This window comes from Grampus griseus, assembly GCF_964374135.1.
Source record: "Grampus griseus genome assembly, chromosome: 20".
Lineage (NCBI taxonomy): Eukaryota > Metazoa > Chordata > Mammalia > Artiodactyla > Delphinidae > Grampus > Grampus griseus.
In genome coordinates this window covers 7072432-7093053 of record NC_139014.1, presented here as the reverse complement: position 1 = coordinate 7093053, position 20622 = coordinate 7072432, and the positions used below count along the sequence as shown (strand labels likewise).

Genomic DNA, 20622 nt, shown 5'->3' with positions numbered 1-20622 from the left:
AACAACATGGCTGAATCTCAAAAACATTTGATGAGTGAAAGAAGCCACACATAGGGCTTCCCTGGTGGTGCAGTGGTTGAGAATCCACCTTCCAATGCAGGGGTTCAAGCCCTGGTCCGGGAAGATCCCACGTGCCACGGAGCAACTAAGCCCGTGTGCCACAACTACTGAGCCTGTGTTCTAGAGCCCGCAAGCCACAACTACTGAGCCTGCGTGCCACAACTGCTGAAGCCCGTGCACCTAGACCCCATGCTCCGCAACAAGAGAAGCCAACACAATGAGAAGCCCGCACACTGCAACGAAGAGTAGCCCCCGCTCACCACAACTAGAGAAAGCCCATGCGCAGCAACGAAGACCCAACACAGCCAAAAAAAAAAGCCACACACAAAAGAGCGCCTAGTGTATGATTCAATTAATATAAAATTCAGAACAGGCAAAACTAATCGATAGTGGCAGCAAGCAGATCAGGGGTTGCCTAGGGGCAGGGGAGGGAATGACTGTAAAGGGCACAGGGATCTTTTGTTTAATATCTTGACTGTGGGTGGTGACTACAGGGGTATGTACATTTCTCAAAATTTTTTGAACTATATACTTAAATAGGTGCATATCATTGTATGGAAATGGCGTTGCCTCCATAGAGCTGATTTTCCAAAAGTACAGGGGAATCCGAGCTCAATTAACCTCTAAAATGCCTAGCACGTGCAAGATTTGGCAGATATAAAAGAGAAGGGACAATGAAGCAAACATTTATCCAGCACCTGTAGTGTGTTACAATAGCAGATACTTAGTAAGTATAAGGAATGGTCCTGTTTTCAAAGAAGTATAAGATGCGGTCCCTTCCCTAGAGGGATTTATAATATAGTGGTTTGGGCTATTATGAAAAAAGATAACAATTCGAGTTGGCATTGACATACTAAATGAGAATTGTAAACGGGTGCTTAGGAGTAGGAAGAGGAAGGGCTACCCAAGCAAGAGCCACAAGTCCCAACCAAGGCACCAGGGAAGAAATGCAGGAGCCTTTTTTTTTTTTAAATTGGGGTATAATTTACAATGTTGTGCTAGTTTCAGGTGTACAGCAAACTGAATCTGTTATACATATACATATATCCACTCTTTTTTAGCTTCTTTTCCCATACAGGCCATTCGAGTATTGAGTAGTGTCCCCTGTGCTATGGAGTTGGTCCTTATTAGTTATCTATTTTATATATAGTAGTGTGTATGTGTCAACCCAATCTCCCAATTTATCCCTCCCCCCCGGGAGCCTTTTTGAGAGATAGTGATCTGACCTATTTGGTTAGAGCAGAAGGCCTGAGTAGGTCAGACTGAAGAAATAAATGAAGAAATAAATGACCACATAGGACAGGGAATCAGGGGCCCTTGAAACAAAGACACCTGAGGAGTCACTTAAGGTTTCTGAGTAGGTCCCAGGATTTTAAAAGGGTGGAGAATGGATCAGAGGGGAAAGGGAAAGAAATTACAGGCAGAAGAGTTAGAAGAAAATTACAATAACCCTGGTTTGCCATGACGGGTATCTAGACAAAGGCGGCAATGAGAACGAAGGGGTCGATGCTTCCTGCTGCCAAGCTCAGAACCAACATCAAAAAGAACTAGCGCGGGGACTTCCCTGGTGGCGCAGTGGTTAAGACTCCACCCTCCCAATGCAGGGGGCGTGGGTTGGATCCCTGATCAGGGAACTAGATCCCACATGCATACTGCAACTAAGAGTTTGCAAGCCACAACTAAGGAGCCCGCCTGCTGCAACTAAGACCCGGTGCAGCCAAATAAATAAATATTTTTTAAAAAAAGAAAACAAAGAAAAAAGAATGGGTGCCCAAGGTTCAGGTTGAGGGCGAGCTGAGGAGTTGGCTGTCCTTACCTCTTCCAACACAATCTTCATTAGCTCTGCTGGCACTCTAGGCACGCCCAACACACCAAAAACACAATTTGGTGGACTCTACTCCGCTGAAAGTGTGCTGATGGATGCATGGATATTCAGTGGGAGGGAGGTTTTAATCACAAGTCTCGGGGTTCTATCCTTGGTGGCATCCTAGTCAATATCTTTATCAATAACTTGGGTGAGGAAACAGATGGTACGCTAAACAAATTCTTGGATAGCACAAACCTGGAAAGGAGATCAAAGTCAAGCTCCAGGAAGATCTCGACAGGCAGAAATGATGGGCCAAATCTAATAGATTCAATTTAACGTAAGAGGTTCGATATTAACTCCTACCCTTAGGTTCAAAAACTACTGTAGTAAACTACTACAAATGGCTTAATTAAATGCATTTTCAAAATAAACAGCATGGCCGCCCAGAGTTCACTCACATTTAGGCTGCATTAACAGATATGCCAAGTCCCCCCAAAGACAGGGCTAAGTCTCATTCCTGTGCATTTAAGAGCACACCTGAAATATCTTGTTCATTTGTGCATCACACACTTTAAGAAGGACACTGACTAAAATGCAAGGCTTCCAGAAAACAGCAACCAGGTTGGAGAAACTATCACATGAGGATTAATGGAAGGGACAGAAGGTGCTTGGCCCGGACACCTAAAACACATCAGGTTAGAGCAGAGACAGAAGGGCATGATGGCTGCCAGGGGAAAGAAGGGCCAGGCTTACTCTGGGAGGCTCCAAAAACAGGGACTAGATTAGGGGGAGGAAGCTATACGGAGGCCGACTGGGACTTAATATGAGCAATATCTTTTTTTTTTTGGCTGCGTGGCTTTTGGGATCTCAGTCCCCATCAGGGATTGAACCCGTGCCATGGCAGTGAAAGCCTGGAATCCTAAACCACTAGGCCACCAGGGAACTCCCAAGCAATATCTTTTATACATATTAGAACTGCATAAAAAAAATGGAAGAGGCCACCCTGAGAGGCAATGAGCTCCCCATCACCAGAGGGATCCAAGTAGAGGTGGGGAATTATGGAGCTAATAAATACATCAGGTAGCAAATAAGAAAGAGATGGCTTTTTATGGTCTCTTCGAACTCCGAGAGACTATGAAATCAAGAAATCCAGTAGCATCTACCCATGAAAAGATGCTCAACTCTACCCACAATAAGAGACATTCAAATTAGACTACCCCAGGGGAACAAAGCTGGAATATTTTCACCACTGGACATCAAGGTTTTATAAAGCTACAGTAATCGATGCAGTGTGGTGTTGGCCTGGTAATGGAGTCTAGAAATAGACCCAGACATATAGGGTCAATTGATTTTCGAAAAAAGGTATAAAGGCAATTCAGTGGAAAAAAAGTCTCTTCAACAAATTGTGCTGGAACAATTGAATATTCAGATGCAAAAAAAAAAAAACTTGTAAATATAGCTTGCACCACATACAAGAGTTAACTAAAAATGGATCATAGACCTAAATGGAAAAGTGAAACTATAAGATTTCTAGAAGAAATAATGGGAGAAAACCTTTGTAACTTTGGGTTGGATTTCTTAGAATCAATACCAAGAGCATAACCTACAAAAGAAGATATTAATAAACTGGAACTGAGGATAGGAGTGGGAGGAAGAATTTTCACTGTATATACTTTTGTGCCTTTTGATTTTCAAACCATATGAATGTACCAAATGTTTCTTTAAAGAATCAGCAACCTCTCACTCCTGGGGATATATACCCACAAGAAGTGACAACAGGGACCCAAACAGATATCTGTACTCTCATGTTCACAGCAGCACTATTCACAATAGCAAAGGTGGAAGCAACCTAAGTATCCATCAACAGGTGAATGGATAAACAAAACGTGGCCTATACATACAATGGAATATTATTCAGCCTTCAAAAGGAAGACAATTCTGACACATGCTGCCACATGGATGAACTGTGAAGACCTTACGCTAAGTGAAATAAGTCAGTCACAAAAGGACAAATATTGTATGATTCCTCTTATTTGAGGGTCCTAGAGTAGTCAAATTCCTAGAGACAGAAAGTAGAATGGTGGTTGCCGGGGACTAGAGGAGGGGGGAATGGGAAATTAAGTGTTTAATGGGGACACAGTTTCAGTTTGGGAAAATAAAAAAGTTCTGGAGATGGATGGTGGTGACGGCTGTGTAACACTGTGAATGTACTTAATGCCACATAACTGGTTAAGATGGTAAGTTTTGTATTACGTATATTTTACCACAATAAAAGAAAATCAGCAACTTCCAGGAATTCCCTGGCAGTCCAGTGGTTAGGACTTGGCGCTTTCACTGCCGAGGCCAAGGTTCGATCCCTGGTTGGGGAACTAGGATTCCAAAAGCCACGCGGTGTGGCAAAAAAAAAAAAAAAAAAAATCAGCAACTTCTGATTTTGCAATTGGTTCTGGCTTACATTACAAGGAATATTCACCCACTGCATTCCATGTCAACTTTAGGGATGTTTATGTTTTTTTTTTCAAATATTTATTTATTTAGGCTGCTCCTGGTCTTGATTGGGGCATGCGAACTTCTTAGTTGAGGCATGCATGCAGGATCTAGTTCCCCGACCACGGATTGAACCCAGGCCCCCTGCATTGGGATCGTGGAGTCCTACCCACTGGACCACCAGGGAAGTCCCTATGCTCTTTTCAATACACCTTTGAGTCTCTCTCCAGTATATATCTTTTTGCAGGTGTTTCCCAATATTTTTCTCTTCACCTTCCTACTAAGGAAGACTGCTATCAGGAATCTCTTTTTCAAGATGATCCTGAAATTAAGAGAACTGGGTTCATATCATTACACTATTTCTAGTTTCCCAAAGGCCGCTGTGAGCCCTGAAAGGGTCTCCTTCCCTTGGGCACCCCTCATTCCCCATTACTCTAGGCCTTTGGATGCAGGCATCAGGCCGGGTCTAAATCTGGTCCTTAACCTACTTGCCACGCCACGTGATCCTGTTTACTACTGGCTCGGCAACCACAGGCAAAGCAAAGCTTATTATTACACGAACCCCTGGTCACCAAACCACACATTTCTGGCTGGCTGGTCCCTTCGGAAGAAAAACATTCCTGCTGCAGCCCCGGCTTAGCCTTTAGTTCACCTGTGTACTGTAAACAAATCTGGGCCTGCTCAGAAACCAGAGTTCAAACAATATTTTTAAAGGAGCCTAGCTTTTAGGTCAAGAAAGACGCTCTCGTGAAACCAACGCTGATCCAATACCCAGATAAAAAAGACTAGCACACGTTGACCGGCAGAGGAGTGCCAACCACGACTGGGAATCTTCTCGCTTAAACGAGAAGATTTAAATCCAGGAATGGATTTGATAAAGGCTATTCTCAGAGCTCAAATCGACTCAGGTGAGGTTAAGTCAAGCCTTGGGAGTAGGTCACATTGACAATAGCGCTAACTCCCTCGCCCCATAGAAATTGTTTCCCAAGCCCAACACTGGGGAAGCAGCAGCGGGAGGAACCGAAGGATAGCGACTTTCATTTCTCCTGAGTTCTGCAGGAGTTAAGCTTTCCGAAAGGCTGATTTTCAGCACTTGGAGCTGGTACTCCCTAGCAACTTCTCAAAATAGAAGTGTGAAGGGCTTTCTGTTTTCTTCCATCTCACCGCCCAGCCCTGGCTCTCCCGGACTAATCTTCTGATGTCAGGTCACCACAAACAAGGGGCGGGAGTGGGGGGTAGGGTAGGGGTTCAAGGGCAGTTAGCTCTCAATTCTTTGCTGTTTGGTTATCCAAGGGGATGGTCTGTACTCCAACTCCCTGGCCAATGCACTTCTCCATGGTCTCCACCAGTTTCCCTGTCTGTCGTTCTGACAAAAACCAGCGAGCAAGGAAGTTACAGCTGACATGGCAGTTGAAATAAGCCTTGCAGAGTACATACAGTATGTGGATTTTATGTGAACATTTACCCCCAGTTCCAGTTCCAGTTAATGACAGTCTACGTTCTGATGTCTTCTGATCTTTACAGTTTTTTTTTTTAACTCCATGGATCATTTTCATTTGACTTTTTAGAAAATGAACCTTACTTGTGCCATTTAAAAAAAAATTAAAACTACCTCGTTGGATTACTAAGATCAGCTCTTCTTTTACCAAGATCACCATAAAGACATACCACCATGGTATTTCTTCTTTCTTCAGTGCTTCTTAACCTTTTTCTGCCTCTGCACTATTCTTAAACACAATCACACTCTCATTCATAACACCTCTAATGACACTACAGTGGTTCCCCCAAACGGAGGAAGGGCTACCTTGTCCTGACTCTGCCCCTCCCTGCCTTTCCTGAGAACCACTAATTTACACCCACAAACAGAGACTACAATAAATATTAATACAAGAAATCAGCCAGTGAACTACCTGCTGGTTACTTAAAATTTAAAAATGCAAAAATATATTGAGAACCTAGTAAGTCCTAGACCCCATCCAAGGGATCCTTATATATAGACCACCTCATTTAATGTCCACAACCGCCCTGCAAAGGCTGAGAGAAGTTAGGGTACTTGGTTTTCTCAGATCACACCTAGGAAACAACCGGCTCTAGTGGATAAAGGACTCAAGAATCTGGACTTCAGAGTTCCAGTCCTGGGACCTTGATGACCCTGGCCCTTTGCCTCTCCCAACAGTTAGTCTCCACATCTGTAAAATAAAACGTTAAAATTCCCTCCTGACTTCCATCTTCTAAGAGTACCCAGGCTTAACTGAACTGTGTCACTACAGCTGAGGTGAGGGTCTTGGATAAAGCATGAGAAAACTATCATCGTCCCCAGTACACAAAATCACACACAAGAAGGAAAAGGGATTCGATACAGAGCTCCCTCCTTTTCTTCCCCAAGAGCCACACACACAAAAAAAGAGGGTGGGATGTAGCAGCACGTGACCAAATCAACGAACACGCCAAAGTGCAGCCCGTGGTCACACACCAATGAAAGAGCAGGGTTTCCCTCGTAACTGGCACCGGGCAGGGGCTCACACAGCAGCACACGAGGGACTTTAAGAACTGGCTTCAGCGGTGAGCAGCAGAGGAACGAGAGCACAGCAGAGAGATCAGTTTATAGGGTAGGAAGTAATGTTCCTCTGGTTGCTTCTAAGAACTCTTTAAACAACTTTTTGGAAAGGCGGAAGGGGGCGGGGGCTGGTGGGGGGGTGGCAGGCAGGGCATGCTCCAAACTGCAACGTCGCTGCTCAGGGTTGAAAAGCCCCTCCGGCTCCATCCACCTGGACACAGGGGACGTAGTCAGCACGAGGGCCCGGACGGCAGCTGAGAGCGCGCGCAAGGGAGGCAACCGTATGAACTGGGGGCGGGATGGGGACTCCCAGAGACCTATAAATAAACTGAACACCAGCGCTGGAAGCCTTCTGGGCCGGGGCCCAGGCACCGCAATCCTGGGGCAGGGAGTCTTTGTTGGCGGGAGGCTTCGATTTCCGACGCCGGACCCCCAGAGGGCCAAGCCAGGGCCGAGGGCAAGTGTGAGCACCTGGGGGAAGGAAATGGCCAAGAGCTGGAGGCAAGAGCCAGTCCCTTGACTCCTCCACCGAAGGGATTCCCCCGAGACCGTTACCTGGGTGCAGACCCCAGACTCCCTCCCCTCACCCAAGAATCACGAGGACGCGGAAGGCCGAGCCCCACGCCCCTTTGCTCCCCTTGCTTCGGGCCACGGGCCTTCTAGTACTTACCGGGGCCCGGGGACCAGTCTTCCTCGCCCGCGTCCTCTCCCCTCCCTGCCCCCTCCTCACTTCGCGTCCCCTCCTCCAGGGGCCGCAGCCATGTCCGTTACTGGCAACTCCAAGGGGGTTTGCCTCCTTTCTCGGACAACGGAGTCGCGGGCTCGCTAGCTAAAGTCCTGGGTGTCGATTGGTCGCAATCCGAGACGGGCGGGGATTCTTGGCTTCTTATTGGCTGAGCGGAGCACTGGGCTGTAGCCACAACCTCCCCTCCGGGAGCCTGGCGGAATTAAGTGCCAAGTGATGCCAGTGGGAGAGCGCGCAACCACTGTCCATCCTTTTTTTTTTTTTTTTTCCGACTGTCCATCCTTGAACGTCATGCCGTAGCGTTTTCTGATCCAGAGTTCCTGACCAGAGGCGAGGGCACGGCTTTCACCTAGGTTAGTTTTCCTATGGAATTATCCTAAAAAGATCAACGGGCCGTCCCGCCCCCCCGCCTTTCTTTTTAAAATAAGCCCTTTGCAGAGCGCCTGTGTCTCCAAAGCTCCCTCCTTGTTGCTGGGAACAAATACCTCGAGACACCTCCCTCAGAGACCTTGGAGGGAGTCCCTCTGGGACCAATACTGCTTCCAAACCGAAGCTGGAGAATCTAAGGCAATACTGCAGTTTTTCTCCTCAGCTCGGCTGAACTCTAAAGGGAAAAACAAGTTTAAAAAATTTTTTTTTCTAAATAATTAGAGAAGTCGCCTGGGAGACCTCTCTTGGGAAAACAAAGCAAGCCTGTGTCAGTATTTACTTCTGTTTTCCCAGAGATCTAAGTCTGGAGAGTTGTTTTTTTGCTTTTTAGGCTGTTTATAAAACTAGAAGAAGGTCATGGCTGGTCCTGGGAAGTAAGAGCCCCTTCTCCCTGTTAATGAATTTGATTATGTAATTAAATCTCTCTTGCTTTTCAGCTGGACAAGAAGGTGCCTAATCTTGTATGCCTAATCAGTGCCTAATCTTGTATGTTTGAACTGTTTTAGCTGTTGTCTAAAACTGGTAGAATCATGTCCCTTTCCTGAATACAAAAATCTTCTGCCGTTTATCTTCGCCAATAGAAAAAGTACGAATCTCTCTGCCTGACATCCAAAGCCCCTCATAAATCGACTTAGGCATACATTTCCAGGCTTAACTCCCCACAAACCAAACTACTCCTGCAGCCACATAGATTCACCACCATCCCCTAAATGCCTCTGGGACCCTCCCACCTCTGCTTCTTTGCCCAAGAGTTTCCCTGTGCTTTGTAGGCTCCTTCCTACCAATAAAATCAATGTTCAAATCCACACCCATCCTAAAAGTCTACCCCAAACACTACCTGCCCAAAAGCCTTCCCTGACTTTTAGTCATTGAAACTCTGTAGCACTGAGCTTTTCTTTGTGTCTCCACTGCTGCCTTTACAAAAGTATGCTTTGCACAGAATTATTTTTGTAAGACTTCAAGCAACCTGAAGGCAGCTGGCTTATTCTGGCAGTCCACACAGCACCTTATTTGGGGGCTGGTACCCAGTAAATGTTTGCTGAACTGAATTAGTCAATTGCCTGTATCTAATGTCTTTTCACTTCATCCCAGAAGGTTTATATGGCTGCATTTGGAAGGTTAGCAGGTGTAACATAGTCATTCTGCCCTGCTCCACTTTGTACCCCAGTCGCCTCTGGCCATCCTTTTTCTCTGTTCCGTTGGGTTTTATGAATATCACTCAACAAATTTGAACTGAGTGCCTACCAGTTTCAGGGGCTGTGCCACAGTCCTTCACTGTGCACTGACCATCCCCTCTGTCAATCCCCCCAGCTATAAAACTGCCTAAGATGGGACTTCCCTGGCGTTCCAGTGGTTAAGACTCCTTGCTTCTACTGCAGGGGGCACAGATTCCATCCCTTGTTAGGGAACTAGGATCCAGCATGCTGCACAGCATGGCCTAAAAAATAAAAATTAAAAAAAAAAAAACTTTGCCTAAGAAGTAAATCAAATCACTCGATCCAGGGCTTCCCTGGTGGTGCAGTGGTTGAGAGTCTGCCTGCCAATGCAGGGGACGCCGGTTCATGCCCTGGTCTGGGAAGATCCCACATGCCGCAGAGCGGCTGGGCCTGTGAGCCATGGCCGCTGAGCCTGCGCATCTGGAGCCTGGGCTCCGCAACGGGAGAGGCCACAACAGTGAGAGGCCTGCGTACTGCCAAAAAAAAAAAAATCACTCGATCCAAAACGTACTGATACACCCACTCTAAATTCACCCTGGCTAGACTTCTTGTGGCTTTGAGGTCTCTATGGCCATGTCTTCTTGGTTGTGTAGTAACCCCAGGCAGCTGTACCAATCCTTCTTCACTTTTCTGGAGCTTTCCCTATCTCTCCCTACCAAAATGACCTTGATGGGAAGACCAAGGGCTTCCAGGGGAGATGTCTCATCTGCTTCATCTACTCCTATTCCCCTTTCAACATACTTCCAGGGAAGAGATACTCCTCTTCCTTTCCCCATCTGTATCCTCAATCCCTTGCCTCACCCCAGCCTATTTCCCATCTCTAGGCTTAGCTTATGCTGTTTGCGGTGCCTGAAATGCCCTTCTCCTTTCTTTCGAACTCCCGATCATCCTTTAAGATCAGATTGGCTTGTCCCTGCTCTGTAGATAACTGTATCATTTCACTTACCACGTTGTTTTATATCTTCGACAGCAAAATAATATTAATAATACATTAGTATCCAAGGTCTCTCTCTCTCCTCCTGGATTCTGTCTGTGCCTGTTAGGTTGCCAGATCATTGCACAGTATCAGAAGAGTAGAGGAAAGGTAGGACTGAGAAAGGCAAGCCTTGAGTGATTGGGTTTACTTTGGATAGGATGCAGAGTTACTGGCAAGTGAGAGCAGTTGGGTTTGAAAAGGGAGCAGGAGAAAGTGAAGAGAGAAGAGCCAGGATGGTACGGGGTTAGGGAAGAGCCGGAGGAAGTTTGGAGAGAGGAAAAAGAGAAGCTTTAGAGCAGAGTGAGAAATGCCTTAGGGGAGTAGGTGGAATACCTTTCCCCTGTTAGTCTGATACTGTACAGTGAATGACCTGGGAACCTAACAGGTCAAGACAGAATCCCCCTTAGCAGAGAGGAGGAGGGAAAGAGAAACAAAGAATAGGATTTTAGGAAGGTTTCTCGTAAATCATTTATGTAATTCCCCCTTTGACGTTTTTCCCAAGAGACTACAATGAGTTCTGAAGGGCTTCCCTGGTGGCGCAGTGGTTGAGAGTCTGCCTGCCGATGCGGGGGACACGGGTTCGTGCCCCGGTCCGGGAGGATCCCGCAGGCCGCGGAGTGGCTGGGCCCGTGAGCCATGACCGCTGGGCCTGCGAGTCCGGAGCCTGTGCTCCGCAGCGGGAGAGGCCACAGCAGTGAGAGACCTGCGTAACGCAAAAAAAAAAAAAAAAGATCTGAAGTTGCTTTGCAATTACTTTTGAATGCCAATTATCATTTCTTTGTATGATTCTGTATAGATACTGGATGTATCCATCCCTAGGCTTTATGTAGTTAATAACATTGTCTAATTATATGTCATTTCTCTTCCTGTGAGCCCCTTGTGTCCAAGGACAATGTCTTCTTCATCTTTGTGTCACTGTCGATTAACAGAGTGCCTGGCACACAGTAGGTGTCTGATAAATGTTTGTTGAATAAGTGAGCTGGTGCTCAATTATCCTCTCTAGCATCTTTAGTTGCTTCCTGTCCATTGGATCCTTTCCCCTAGCTATATAAACTTTCATAGTTCTCATCTCTCCTTAGAACAAAAGAGAGAGGGGGAACAGTAGAGGGAAAAGAGAAGGAGAAGGGGAGAAGAAAGAAAAAGAGAATGAAGGAGGAGGAGAAAGAGGCCTTCAATACTAAATGGTCTGGGCTGTGTGACGCTCCTCTGCCATATAGCTAGTGAATCAACGAGCAAGAAATTCCCTCTCTGTGAACCTAAAACTGCTGTAAAAATATGAAATCTTAATAAAAAATTAATTAGAAAAAAAGGGGACTTCCCTGCCAGTCCAGTGGTTAAGACTCCATGCTTCCACGGCAGGGGGCACGGGTTCACAGCACAGCCAAAAGAAAAAAAAAAAAACCTCCCTCTCTGTCTGTGATGTTATGTCTCTGTTAGACTAGCCAGTGTAGTAACACCTGATGACTTCACCTTAGCTACTACAGTCAACAGAGAATCACTGCTTCCTTTATTATATTTTGTGGCCCTGGGGAATATTTAAGAGACGTAGCTGAAAAACTCAATGTCGTGTGACTCTAAGAACCATGTTTCAAATATTGTTAAATCAGCCTGGAATAAACTCCTTCAAGACTGACCAACGTGGGCTTCCCTATTGGCGCAGTGGTTAAGAATCCACCTGCCAATGCAGGGGACACGGGTTGGAGCCCTGGGCCGGGAAGATCCCACATGCCATGGAGCAACTAAGCCCATGCGCCACAACTACTGAGCCTGTGCTCTAGGGCCCATGTGCCACAGCTACTGAGCCCATGTGCCACAGCTACTGAAGCCCATGTGCCTAGAGCCCGTGCTCCGCAACAAGAGAAGCCACCGCAATGAGAAGCCCACAGACCGCAACGAAGAGTAATCCCTGCTCACCACAACTAGAGAAAGCCTGCACGCAGCAACGAAGACCCAATGCAGCCAAACAAAAAATACTGACCAACGACGTCATGCTGTGTTAGTCTACTTGCTAATCCGTCAGCAGCATTTACTGAGTTCCCTGCATGTGCCAGGCCTGGGGCTGGATGCTGGGCATAGGTGGAAAAAAAACCTGTCAGGATCACTGCCCTCAAGTGGTTATATTCTACTAGAGGAGACAAGACCTTAAGCAAGTAAATAGTTATGTCATCTCAAGTGTGCAAAGTGAAGCAAATGAGCATCTCTAATGGGATCCTGGTGACCACATCTTGGGTGGCTGGGGAAGGTGAGGGAGGAGGTGGCATGTGCAAAGGCCCTGAGGAAGGAGGGTATGAGACTGAGGAACTAAAGGGGATTCCTGCAGGAAAGGGGAAGAGTGGAGTGATGAGAGATGAAGCTGGAGAAGGAGGTGGCAACTCATTCGGGGTCTTCTGCACCACGTTAAGGGTTTTGACCTTTATTCTGAGAGCACCAAAAAGCCATTGGAGGGACTTCCCTGGTGGCGCAAGAATCTGCCTGCCAATGCAGGGAACATGGATTCGAGCCCTGGTCCAGGAAGATCCCACACACTGTGGAGCAACTAAGCCCGTGCGCCACAACTACTGAGCCTGCACTCTAGAGCCCCCGAGCCACAACTACTGAAGCCCGCGTGCCACAACCACTGAAGCCCGCGTGCCTAGAGCCTGTGCTCCACCACAAGAGAAGCCACCACAATGAGAAGCCCACGCACAGCAACGAAGACCCAACGCAGCCATTAATTAATTAATTAATTAAAAAAGGAAAAGCCATTGGAGCGTTTTAAGCGAAAGAGTACCTGCGATCCGATTGGTGTTTATAAAAATACTCAGGTTGGCTCCTGAGTAGAGAATGGATCATAAGGAAGCAAGAACAGCTTTGAGAGGCCCAGAGAGGAAGCCTGGCAGTAGTGTGAGCAACACTGTCCCTGTGCTAAACTGGTGGCTGCCTGGGTGGTGAGTAGATGTCTTAAGAGATCTTTAGCAGGTGAACTACGCAAAACTTAGTGATTGATTGGACTTAAGGTCTGGGGAGAAAGAGGGAAGGGTGACTCCTAGGTTTCTACGCCCTTGACCTCATATAGTGTCAGTTATAACGACAAAGCACCTGTTCAGCTCCAGGTGCTTCAGAAAGGCTAACTTAGAGCAAAGGACTGAACACAACATCAGCCAGAAAACATCACTGTTTGTTTGTGACTTCACTTCACCTCGATGGAAACATGGGAGGTGAGTAAGAAAATGTGAGCAACTCAGCAGGGCTGATTCAGGTTCTTGAACAAGGAGTGACACGCTGAATCCCATCCATGCAGAAACACGCTCCTCTCCCCTCGCACTGGAGCATCCTTCATCTTGCACCATCCTTTCAGCCTAATCAGGTGTTTAAAAGTGACAGGGTGAAATGGTGATTGTTTAGATTCCTGGGCTGAAATTCTTTTAACTTGTCTGAGCTAAACGCCCCAATCAATTAGAGTCCCTTGCCAGAAATCATACTTTCGGGGTCGACATTCTGCAAATGGCTAAGTGTTGATTGTTGCTGCAGCCGAAGCTTCAGACCCACCTATGGACACTTCCAGGCTCTTTGAAAGGAGGGACCAAATGATCAAAGGACGTGAGCAGACAATTTACATAAGAAGAAACCAAATATTAGGAATTGTTATTTTGGAAGAAAGATTCAATCTCACTAATAAGCAAAGAACGTTAAATTAAAACAAATCCAAGGAACTCCCTGGTGGTCCAGTGGTTAGGATTCGGCACTTTCACTGCTGAGGGCCCAGGTTCGTTCCCTGATCAGGGAACTAAGATCCCGCAAGCTGCGCGGTGTGGGACAGCCCCACAAAACAAGAAAAATGAAAACAAATCCAGAGGAGCCATTTCCCATTTGTTCAATTAAATAAAATAATAAAATTTAATAATGCTGAAACTGTAGTGAAACTGGTAGGTTTAAGCATTACTTTTTGATTGCAATCTACATTCTTATAATATCTGTACTGGGCAATCTGACAGCAGGTGATAAAGAACCATAAAATGATCAACTCTTGATTATCTCTTTTTATGTCAGTACAGCTTTAGGAAATAATTCCAAAGCTTTGTTTGGGTGGGTGGCAGATACAGCAACGAACAAGTAGATAAAAATCCCTCCCCTCACGGAGCTCCCATTGTAGTTGGAGACATGGGGGAGAGTTGCTGACAGATGAGTGTGTCAGATGATGGTAAATGGTATACAGAAAAATAGTTGGGGAGGTGAATGGAGAACACCAAGGGTTGGGATAGTTGGAGATGCGGTGACAAGAGAAGGCTTCACTGAGGACATATATTTGAGCAAACACCTGATTTAATGCATTTTGCACTTACTCTCATCTATAAATATCGTTGTGTATACAGCAGGGCTCTGAATGATGTTGGTCTGGACTTTGGGAATATAATTCAGCCCCTACCTGAATTCTCTGGATAACTTTTACAACCTTGTGGACTTTATTAGAAGTTATTTTGAACAGTGTGTATGTGTGTGTGTGTTTTAACATAGTCGTTTCTCTTGCAGGATCTGATGGCCAACACCTTGAATCTGTTAGCAGAGTGGGGTGGATATAAGGGGGGGGGGGCTTGTGGTATAAGTGGGGGCTTGATATGTCTCAACTCCTAAATATATTTGGTTTTTTGTTTCTTTGTTTATTCAAATGATGACAAAGTCTGGGGTGCGGCATGGGAGTCAAGGGCTGAAATAACATGGATGTTAGGGATTCTTATCTAAGAGGGCAGGAAACTTAGTAGCTAACCTGCAACTACAAGATAGTTGAGTTCTAGATATCAAAAGCACAACACCATGATCATAGTCAGCAATACTGTGTCATATAATTCCAATTGCTAAGAGACGAGATTTTTTTTCTTTTGGCCGAGCTGCACAGCTTGCAGGATCCTAGTTCCCCAACCAGAGGTTGAACCCAGGCCCTGAGCAGTGAAAGCGAAGAGTCCTAACCACTGGACCGCCAGGGAATTCTCTAAGAGGCTAGATCTTAAATGTTCTCAACACAAAAAAAGAAATGATAATTATGTGAGTTGATAGAGGTATTCAGTAACGCTACTATGGTGATCATCATCGCAATATATAAATGTATTAAGTCAACATGTTGTACCCTTTAAACTTACACAATGTCATCTGTCAAGTATATCTCAATTAACAACAAAAAAAAACTTGACATCTAAGCTCTTGGATGGGTTGTCCATACAGGGTCATGGTAGAACTTGGAGCAGAGTATGAAATGTGGGGTCACAGATGATTGCCAGATGGCATGCACCTCGAGAGAGGGAGTTTTCATGAGGAAGGAACCAGAATGGCCTGGAAGGAGTCAGGAAAAAAAAGCAAGGAAAACCATGCATCTGCTTCCCTTCCCAACTTGAGTTTGGGAGAATTCCGCCTCCCCTCAAGAGCTGCAGGAAAAGTGGCCTCTTCATGGGAAAGCCACTCCGTGGGTGAAGGAGGGGTTAGCACGAGCATCCTTTGAAGATGCTGAGGCTGTTAGAGATTTCCTCCTCAAAGAAACAAGGGCTTCAGATCACACAGGAGGAAGGTTTGGAGGGAGATAGCAGTGGAGGAAATGGCTCAGACTGGTATTTGGGGTCGTGCCTGAGGATAACTGGGATGTGAGGCCAGGTAAAATTATCTGGGATGTTGATTCTTGAGTGGGCAGCTCCTGTGTTCCTTCCTCAGCTGCCAAGAGCCTTTTGCCTCTAAGTTGTGAGTGATATTTTTAGGAGAAGCTGCTCCTCTAATATCTGCAGAAAGCTGTGGTGACGTCTCACTGACGAGGACCTTCTCTCGAGCCCTTTGACTCACTCGAGAGATCCTCTGGGGAAACTTTGTTGTAAATACTGAGAATGAGGCAATTCTGACACTTGTTTGTCCTCCTGAAGAGCAATCCTGAAAGAGGGACACAACTTTACAACACAATATGAACATCTGGCTGCATTCCCTTCCCGAGACTTAAATCTCCGGATGACGGTGAATATCCACACAAAGACTTGGTTCATAATACAGCAAATCCCCTACATACGAACAAGTTCCGTTCCGAGAGTGCGTTCGTAAATCCAATTTCTTCATAAGTCCAACAAAGCTAGCTTAGGTATCCAACTGACATAACCGGCTATATAGTACCGTACTGTAATAGGTTTATAATACTTTTCACACACATAATGCATAAAAAACAAACAAAAAATAAAACATTTTTAATCTTACAGTACAGTACCTTGAAAAGTACAGTAGTACAGTACAACAGCTGGCATACAGGGGCACGTTCACATCTTTGAAAGTTGCATACAACTTGAAGGTTCGTAGGCAGGGGACTTACTGTAGCTCCGAATGGGAGACTACTCAAATGTCCATCAGCAGGAGAATGGATAAACAATGGTGGCATGTTCACAAAAGGGAACACCCTGCAGCAGTAAAATAAACAAACCACCGATACACAATGTAAATGAATTTCACAGACATTATAGTGAAAGCAAGAAGTCAGACAGAGAAGATTACATACCATACAGTTCCATTTATATGAACATCTAGGACAGGGATGGGGGTGTGGATGAGGACCGGCTTCAAAGGGGCATGAGGGAAATTTGGGGGGATGAAGCAAATGTTCTATATCTAGATTAGAGTACAGAGTTACATAGGTTTATCTATCAAAACTCATCAAACTATACACTTAAAATCTGTATGTTTTAGTGTATCTAAATTACACCTCAGTAAGAAATACATATATATGTATATATTCTTATTGAGGTATAAGTTAATATATATAGATATATATGTATCTATAGATAAAGATACATTATAGATATATACATATATAGATATATATGTATCTATAGATAAAGACACATTACAGATATATACATATCTATATCTTTAAATACAAATATATCAATATAGCTAGAGGTATACATATATATATATATGCATATGTATAAGTATATATATATATATATATATAAAACGATCTCCTCAGCTGGGTGCGATGGTTGCCCCCAGGGTCATTTAGCAATGTCTGGAGACATTTTTGGTTGTCACGATTGGGGACTGCTATTGGCATCTAACGTGTAGAGGCCAGAAATGTTGCTAAGCAAGCCACAAGGCACAGGACAGCCCCCAAAACAGAGGTATCTGGTCCAAAACGTCAGTGGTACGAAGGCTGAGAAATCCCGTGTAGGCTCAGGTGAAAAGCCATCACTGCATCATCTTACTGACCTCTGGGTTTCCACGTAGGAGAGGCCAGTACGTTGTTTGCTTTCCAGAAATAACAGCAGTTCACTGACGCCCAGGTCTTCTGTGTGCCGCAAAGCAGCCGTTTTAATCTTCCAGAGTGAAGGCCATATTTCACTGCTTAGCGGTGGGGATTGAGACAGATCTACTCTGCCTGTTGTGGTCAGAGAGTCTGGTGCGTCTCGTGGAGGGGCTGCAGCAGAAAATCCTGTTAGAGGAGGTTGGGTCCGTTTTCTGAGGATCCATGAAAGTTATTATTACCTGAAGAAAAAGGAGAATGCTCCCTCCCCTCAAGCTTTTAAACAGAGAAATGAGACGGTCAGGTTTGGGAGGAAGAAAGATGAATTTGTAGAAGATGAACTCGAAAGAGGAGCCAGTGGAGACAGGAAGCCATCGGAGGTGGTCCAGATGTCAGGTGACAGGGCAGCCACCATCCTTACCCCCCACCCCAACCCCAGGCACCATCACCAGCACTTTACTTCCCAAACACCAACTCCAGGCTTCTCTGTCTGGCATTCTAGACTCCTTTTTGCACTGCTTCTTAGCACTTTAGGTGTAAATATCATGTCATTAACTAACTTTTAAGCTCTCTGAGAGCATGGACAGCACCTTACTGCTTTATAATTCCTCACAGATTATCACAATGACTGTTTACATGTACATTCATGTCCTTACAGTGACACCAAAAGTCCTGAAAAGGAAGGAAACTGTCTTCGTTTAGGAAAATACTTGATAAATATTTTAAGGAAAGATGAGACCCATAAGGCCTAGGTCAGCAAGGCCAAACAATAAGAGAATGAACCTAAATGCTCTGCATGAAAAAAATGAACATCAAAATTGGAGCTGGATGAGAAAGAAAGAAAAGAGCAGAGAGGAAGGCTGAACGATGTGAAGGGAGGTTGGAGCCTGAGAGGGCTTTTAGGAAAAAAACATACCCTGGTATGGATTTAAAGTTGCTCGTGTTTCGGGACTTTCCTGGCGGTCCAGTGGTTAGGACTCCGCGCTCTCACTGACGAGGGCCCAGTTCAATTCCTGGTCAGGGAACTAAGATCCTGCAAGCCTCATGGCGAGGCCAATAAATAAATAAATTAACTTAAATAAAGTTGCTTGTGTTTCTACAGTGTAAACCCCTGCATCTCCCCAGTCCGTCAACAGAGAGATCTACTCATACAGATGCCTGTGTGAGTTGTTTGGTTTAGTGAAAATGAAGGCGCAAGTGTATGGGTAACAGGAAGTACACCAGTGGGATTGTGGGAGAATCCCTGAAGTAAACCAGTTCAGCTGGGAACAAGAAAAGCTCATGAGAACATAAGACCCTGCAGAGAATTCTTTCGAATGGGGTTCAGGTTAAAGTTGTCTAGATCTAAAAGGACCAAGGAAGCCCCCTGCTGATATCTGAACTACATTTCCATCGCTGTCACAGGGGTCCTCTACCCTCGTAGGTATGCTCACAGGAGAAGGCAGCCAGCTTCCACCCAGTCCAAGAGAACATTGGCTTACCAACAGAGGGGGCCATATTAGTCAAACAGAGTGGAGCCCGTTAAAGAAACAGTAAAACATCTTGCAGAGGAGTGCTCTCTGTTAGTGAGCAGTCAGGACTGCAGAGGATAACAGACATGCTTCCTGGAACATAAACAGCTACTCCTGGCCCTCTCCTCTCTCTCGGAAGAATACATTTTTCTGCTGGCTTCTGGGTCACTCTGGTTTACCTCCTGCCTCACTTGTTACTCCTTCTGAATCCCCCTTACCAGCTCCTCCTCTGATCAGCCTCCAGATATTGGAGGGGAGGGCCTCCTCTCTTCTCTGCTAGAGTATCTCTCTAGGTGGCCAAATTCAGTCTTATGGTCCTAAATACCATGTACATGCTGATGAGTCCCACACTTATATCAGTCTTAATCTCTACTCTTAATCCCAGCTTCACTTACTTGACGCCTTCACTTGGATGTCTAACAGACATCTCAAATTTAAAGCATCCAGGGACTTCCCTGGTGGTGCAGTGGTTAAGAACCCGCCTGCCAATGCAGGGGACACGGGTTCAAGCCCTGGTTCGGGAAGATCCCACCTGCTGCGGAGCAACTAAGCCCGTGTGCTACAACTACTGAGCCTGCGCTCTAGAGCCTGCGAGCCACAACTACTGAAGCCCACACGCCTAGAGCCTGTGCTCTGCAAAAAGAGAAGCCCGCGCACCCCAACAAAGAGTAGCACCCGCTCGCCGCAACTAGAGAAGCCTGAGCAGGAACGCAGGCCCAACGCAGCCAGAAATAAACAAATAAATAAATAAATTTATGGAAAAAGATAATAAAGCCTCCAAAGTCAAGTTCATAGCCTCTTCCCTATACCAGCTTCCTTCTTCCAGTCCCCCCCACCACCACCACGTGCAGTAAGTGGTACTAGCAAATAGCCAGCTGCTCCAGCCACAACCTATCATCTTTGATTCCTTCCCTTTCTTTGCTTCCTGTATTTGATTATCAGCAAGGTTTATGGGCTCTAACTCCAAACTACAACCCTAATCTGTCTACTTCTCACTTCCAACTCTACCACCCTGGTTCAGGCCGCTATCAACACCTGCTCTACTCCTGCAACAACTCCTAATTATTGATAGCACCCTGCTTCTTCTCCGGCTACCCCCACCAATCCAGTCTCTGCACAGTGGCTAGGGGGATCTTTTTTTTTCTTTTAATATTTATTTATTTAGGCTGCGCCGGGTCTTAGTTGTGGCACGCGGGATTTTCGTTGTGGCGTGAGGACTCTTTAGTTGTGGCATGCGGAATTCTTAGTTGCAGCATGCATGTGGGATCTAGTTCCCCGACCAGGGATCGAACCCAGACTCCTGCATTGGGAGCGCAGAGTCTCATCCACTGGACCAAGAGGGAAGTCCCTAGAGGGATCTTTTTACAACATAAGTCACAACATGTTGCTCCTTTGCTTGAACTCCTTGAATGGCTTTCCATCATACTTAGACTAAAATCTCATGTCCTTACTATGATGTATTAGTTATCTATTGCTGTGTAACAAATTGCCCCCAAATTTGGTATTTTAAAAACAATAACCATCTATTATCTCAGACAGTTTCTATGAGTTGGGAATATGGGAGAATCTTGGCTGCATGATTCTGACTCTGGG

General features: G+C 45.6%; 1 protein-coding gene across 1 annotated transcript in view; it reads right to left on the bottom strand.

Moving 5' to 3' along the window:
• TMEM94 (transmembrane protein 94) overlaps positions 1-7695 on the bottom strand; it is a 34251-nt gene extending 26556 nt beyond the window's left edge. The window contains exon 1 of the mRNA XM_082678070.1: positions 7582-7695. The gene's annotated coding sequence lies outside the window, so the exon portion shown is untranslated. The remainder of the gene's footprint in view (positions 1-7581) is intronic.
• Positions 7696-20622: the final 12927 nt, after the last annotated feature.